This window comes from Gymnogyps californianus, chromosome 2, assembly GCF_018139145.2.
Source record: "Gymnogyps californianus isolate 813 chromosome 2, ASM1813914v2, whole genome shotgun sequence".
Taxonomy (NCBI): domain Eukaryota; kingdom Metazoa; phylum Chordata; class Aves; order Accipitriformes; family Cathartidae; genus Gymnogyps; species Gymnogyps californianus.
The window spans coordinates 48130730-48137426 of record NC_059472.1 but is presented as its reverse complement, the minus strand read 5'-3'; positions in this window follow the sequence as shown (position 1 = coordinate 48137426).

Below are 6697 nucleotides of genomic sequence, written 5' to 3'. Positions count from 1 at the left end.
CTGGAAAGTTCAATTGATAGCTTACTTAAATCTTCCTTTTTGCAGTTTCTCATCCTCTGTAAATGCAGAGAGCACATAAGCCCTTTTTAATGTACCTTTTAAATATAATGGAATCATAGAATGGTTTGGGTTGGAAAGGGCCTTCAAAGATTATCTAGTCCAGTCCCCTGGGCTTGTGATTCATCCTGCCTTAGTGAAGTTTCTTGGACTCTGTGAGGACATGGGAACCAACATTTCCTTTTATATTCAGATCGACCTGTTTATTAGCTTGAATCATGTGACTCCTCCTGAGTGCCCTTCTCACTTTATAAATCAAAGACTTAGAAAATTTAAGAATATGTATATAGACTGTGTCCTGAGGTTTTTTTGCTTTTCAGTTAACTTGGAACTATTTTTATTAATATATTATTATATATTTATTATAATTATTAAGTGCTTATAATATTTGCTTGGCCCAATATGCATTCTCATTTATCCTGCATAAAACTTTTAGAGAACACTAGTAATTTTTTAGTGTAAACACAACTAATGGCACTGTATTCCAAAATCAAACATTTCTTTTGATAGTTTAGCTATGCAAAGTACCTCAGTGAAAAGAACAACCCAGCTAACTTGACAAGAATGACTGATATAAAAGCCAATTCACAAAGTTCTGCAACAACAGTCCTTTAGAAAATCTTACAAATAATAATAGAACAAATTTCAATTCCATACATTTTTTCATCCTTGGGTATTTTGTATCACTTTAATAGATTTATCTCTCATAAATATTTTACTTTTTTGTGATGAACACCACCATAGATATATGTGAGGTAACATCCATGCGTAAGGTGAGAGCAGTTATTTTTGCTCCAAGGCTTTTCAAGTGGTCTTAGACGGCTCTTTGCAGCTGGCATGAGCTGAGTTATTTTAGGACTTTTTCTTCCTGGAGGGCTGTGAGTTGACTTGTGGACTCATGTAACGAATTCAGGGGAGGCATTAGAAGAGTATCAGCTCCAAATGGGTTAATGGGTTAACCTCACTGCAGTGCAGATAAATTACCAGGACAATTAAAAGCAGAGCCAGAGGTCAAAGTATCATTTCCACTATAACATCATCAACATAATTTAATGAGAGGTTTTCACACATGGATGGTATTGTGGTGGCTCTCCACTAAGAACACAAGTTAAATGTAGTGAAAATATATCCTAACACATCAGCCAGCTCCTACGCTTATTGATATGACAGACACGCACTCTCCAACAAGCTAGCCAACACTTGTAAAGAGCATGTTTTTCAACAAGGTACTCTGTGGTGAAATGACCAAAGGTGAGGTTTTAGTTAGCATTCAGATGTGTATGTTGCACACCAATGTAACTTTCAAATAGCCTTTTAAGAAGTAAAGGCCCTTTTAGTAGGGCCTGTAGCGATAGGACAAGGGGTAATGGTTTTAAACGAAAAGAAGGTAGATTCAGTCTAGATAGAAGGAAGAAATTTTTTACGATGAGGGTGGTGAAACATTGGAACAGGTTGCCCAGAGAGGCTGTAGATGCCCCATCCCTGGAAGCATTCAAGGTCAGGCTGGATGGGGCTCTGAGCAACCTGATATAGTTGAAGACATCCCTGCTCGTTGCAGGGGAGTTGGACTAGATGACCTTTAAAGGTCCCTTCCAACCCAAACCATTCTATGATTCTATGAAAATTTGAAGGAACATTCTCTGTTATCACATCCAGTCCACTGATAACTGGCAACAACATTATAGAATCTCTTTTATGAGCTGACTGAAATCCGCCCAAAAAAACGGTTGAGTTCTTTGCCCTGCATTTCCAACTGAAAGTCACCACAAACGCCACCAATCTGAGAGTTCACTGTTCTTCTAATTTCCAGCCTAAACTTCAGATCAGTTGATACCTGGTTTTGCGTCTGTGTTGTTCTTGACTTTTAAAATGGAGACCTCTTTTTTTGCTAAGCCAACCCCTTCTAAGGTTACCTGCTGACTTAGTGTAGAGGCATACACAATAATTTTAAGTATATTAGCTCATGTACCTCAGTTGTGACAGAAAAAAATCACAGAATAATACTCTCTTTCTCCTGAGACAGGGAATGCCATGGTCCCTGAAAACTTACACTGTACTGCACCATTGCAGCTGATACTGGACTTGACAAATTGCAACAGGAACAGCAGAGATTGCTTCCATAGCCCAAGCTGCAAATTTTCGAAATAATCTTCCTGTTGAATACAGTTCAGTTGTCCAGCATTAACAAAGATTCATGGACCAAAAAAAAGGCTAATATTTCTACTTATGCCAAACACAAATATAAATTGGGAGAGGAGTGGCTGGAGAGCAGCACTGCAGACAGGGATCTGAGGGTGCTGGCTGACAGCAGGCTCAATATGAGTCAGCAGTGTGCCCTGGCAGCCAGGAGGGCAAACTCCATCCTGGGGTGCATCAAACGCAGCATAACCAGCCGGTCAAAAGAGGTGATGATCCCGCTGTCTTCAGCATTGGTCTGGCCTCACCTTGAGTACTGTGTGCAGTTCTAGGCCCCACAATTCAAGAAGGATGTTAAGGTCCTTGAATGCGTCCAGAGGAGGAGGGCAACAAAGCTGGTGAAAGACCTGGAAGGCATGTCCTATAAGGAACGGCTAAGGACTTTGGGCTTGTCTAGTTTGGAGAAAAGGAGGCTGAGGGGCGACCTCATTGCTCTCTAGAGCTTCCTGAGGAGGGGAAGTGGAGAGGGAGGTGCTGATCTCCCTGGTATCCAGTGACAGGACACGTGGGAATGGTTCAAAGCTGCATCAGGGGAGTTTTAGACTGGACATTAAGAAGCATTTCTTTAACACAAGGGTGGTCAAACACTGGAAGAGGCTTCCTAAAGAGGTGGTCAATGCCCCAAGCCTGTCAATGTTTAAGAGACATTTGGACAATGCCCTTAATAACATGCTTTAACTTTCGGTCAGCCCTGAATTGGTCAGGCAGTTGGACTGGATGATTGTTGTAGGTCCCTTCCAACTGAAATAGTCTATTCTGTTCTCTTCTGTTCTGTTCTATTCTATTCTATTCTACCAGCTGCACAGCAGAGCAATCGTTTGTTTGTATCTACCTAAACGCTCTCTGTCGTTTAAGTTTTCTCAGAAAGACAGTCACACTACCCTGAAAGAAGTCAGAGCGGCCTCAGTTGCTACGCAGAGGAGAACAACAAAAGAGTTGCTCTGCCACTCCTTGTTTTGTACACATAAAAGACAGTATTTCATGCTGTCAGACAGTAACAAAACGCCTGTGTTCAGGGCAAGGATCTGGACTGGCTTTTTTACAACTCCGCCAATCCCACAGCTCGCGGCTCGGCAGGCTTACTCATTTCTACAGCTGCAGCTGGCACCTGGAAAGTTAAACAACCCAGCCAGACCGGAAAAGAAAAACCAGGCAGGCAGCAAACAGGAGAGTGGATATAGGGGAAAGAGCTGAAGAGAGAAAGATAAGGAGAAAGCAGCTGAGTGAGAGAGAGGAGGTGAAGCAAAAGAAAGGGGGGGATTATTCCTGGTGGTCTTAAGGGACTAAACAGCTTGAATTTGTTTAAGGAGCGTGACAGGAGGCATGGACAATCAAAAACACAGTTAACGCACATGGGAAAAACAATGACTCCGTTCTGAGAGTGCCAACTGTTTACTGAAAGTATCAAACCCTGTCGCTAATGTACTTCTCTCCTCAGTACGTTCATTTTTCCCCCCAAGGGCCCTGGTCCTGCAAGCACTTCGAAGCTGGTAACTGTGCGTCATGCAACCGCTCCAGTCCCAAGACCTGTCCGGGGGTTAGGAACCCTCTCTTTTTCATATTTTTTCACAGAATATGCATTATCCATTATATAGTTTGAATAATTAAATGTAGTTTTGATATATTCATGCGCAGCCTCGATACACTGCTTTCTACTGGGATCTTTTCCCAAAAAACGAGTGGCAGCCAGGCCCATGGTACAGTAAAGAATCTTTAAACAATGCAGAAAAGATTAATGACATAATTTCAAACAATGTGACATATTTGCATAATAGCTTCATATGAATCATAAATGAATTTCAACATTTCATTACTAAGAATATACACTGGATTTTCCACCTTAATACCATTTGCACTTGTCTCATTTGATTGAATTGCTTGTCTAAAGAAGCAGCTGTACTTTTCTAGGGAAAAAAAAAAAAACACCACAGCTGCAGTAAAGTTACCTTTGCTTTTGCAAGAAGCAGGGTGGACTCTGCTGGTCTGATCTCAAGCGTGTCCTTGTCCTCCACCCCAGGGAAGCCAGCAGTTACCTGGCACTGCTGTAAAGCATTACTCAGCATGAGGAGGGAGTGGCAGGCAGAGCTGGGGGCAAGGCAAGGTTTCAGGGGAGTCACCAAGGGCCAGCCGCTGTCCCTTACGCCAAGACCACTCGGCTCGATCGTAACTCGCTAGAATACTTGTGCTGACAACTATCATCCCTGAAAGCAAACACTTTCCCTCCTGAGAAAAGTTAGGTTGTTTTAGAAGATAATTTATTTGCTGTTAAAAGCTTATCAAGAGAATTTAGACAGATGTTTGTACTTTGAGAAAAGAGCAACCTGGTGCATGCCTCGCATCTTGGAAAGCCCCTTCCCTCACCAGGCACCGAAGAAGGGCTCAGCTGCTTTTATGGTTTGAAAAGCAAGGATGAACTTCCTCTTTGTTCTGCGGTGTCGGTGAACTCTGAACTGCTGCTGTCTCCAGAGGGAAAACAAAGATCTAATGTTCCATGGATCCTCCTGTGCAAACTGATTGTAGGGGCAGAACTGCAGCTTGGTTGCAGGAGGACGAGTGTTTAGCAGCTGCCAGGTTAAAGTGGAGGAAAGGCAAAAAGAAATTCGACTTCAGTGGTCGGTGACAGAGCTACTAGCTGTGTTAGAAACAAATTGATACTGTTTGACATTTATCTCGTAACATCAGGCAAATTACTTCTGTAAAATATGAATAATAGAAGTTTTCCATACAAGGGAACTGAGGAACCTTCATAATATTTAAATTATTCCTGCTTTGACCAATTAAACAAGTAAAAAAAAGCCCCAAACTTTTTTATGACTGAGGGTCTTGTAGGATGTGCAGGACATGTAGCTGTCCCACGTGAAAGTTATAAGCAACGTAAGAACAGATGTCTAAGTTCTGGCAAAATAATTTGCAGAACAGCTGCTGTCTCTCTGTGGCTATTGAGCTCTGTGAAGAAGAGATGATTCTACTCATTCCTCTTGTAAACACATAGGTAACTTCAAAGGGAAATCGGTGCTAAGGATTTTTCAAAGGAAATTAAGTTAGCTTTTTACTGTATCATATCAGCGTTAAAAAAATTGGCAAATAGTTGTAAATATATATATTTACTGACGCCTCATTAATAGTGCATTGGATAGGCAACCAAAAACTTTTTCAGAATTCCAGGGAGCTAACTTCCAGATTAAGAAGAAAGTCACAAATCAAGGTCCTTCTCTTGCAGCCTGTTCATGTAAAGAAATACTTTCAAGTTATGCTTAACCGTCAGGCCAGGAAATGTAATATACAGCTAGAATCGGAATCTGCTTCTAAATCACCAAATGAAAAGTAGTGTAATATGAAGCCTCTCCAAGACGTGCTCTGCCTCATTTATCTCAAACAGGAATTACTAAAAGAGAATTTCACAGTGCTTTTACTAACATTTGTTGCACTAGCTACATTGGCTGTTAAACCTGTACCAGATGACACCCCTGCCCTTGAGACCCTGAAGAAGATCCTCAGAGGCTCTTGGGATGTATTCTTGTGCAAACGTACACGTTTCTGTTTGGTTACAAAGTGATCAGTCCAGCGCAGTGACTCAGTGACAGAACCAAGAAAGAATACAGAAACCCTTAATACTGTGCATTTTGTGTATAACGGTTTCTTTGTTTCTGCCTTTTGTTTTCTTTAAATTAAAAAAATTATATAAATGCAAGGGTATCAGTAAACTCTGTAAACTGTTATATTCTAAGTAAATAATACAAATACATATGCATAACTTCAGAATAAATTGTGAGGTAAAACTGTTTCCCTTGTGATCCCCATGTAAATTATAATTGTTGCAACTGACGTCACGCACAATGTGAAATTATTTATCGTACACTGTTAAAACAGTAATAAGAGAACATAATGTAATTGGAAAGGCTCCCATAAGGCTGGTTCCCTCGCCGAGCCCTAGTAGTATCACACACAGTATCATAACCAGCCGCTTCAGAAATTATTTCTGACAATTATCTTAGAAAGATTAATTAAGTAACTGCCTCAAAGAAGAGAGGCTGTACGGGAAGTATGTTTGTTTCGCCATCATGAAGACTCAGTTATGCCTTCGTAAGCCTCAATTAATCAGGTGTATCCAGGAAAGATCTCTGCCAGATAAGAGTACGGAGGATATGGCTTGGAGCGTATTAAAAAGAAGATTACAGGGAAGGTTATGCTAAAACAACTCACAATTTTCTTTTCCCACGAGACTGTATTCCCCTCTATCAATTACTCATTAATATATCGTTTTGTTGTCCCAGTTGCCTTGCGTGCCTCCTACGCGGTCCAGCTTGCTTTTCTTCGGGGGGGGGGGGGCCGCGGAATAAGAATCAAACTTTGAAAGCCCAAGGGAAATTGCGGCCGGCCGGCCGCCCGCCCGACGGGCTGCTACCGCGGCCCTCAGCAGCCTCCGCGGGCGGAGCTCGGCGGG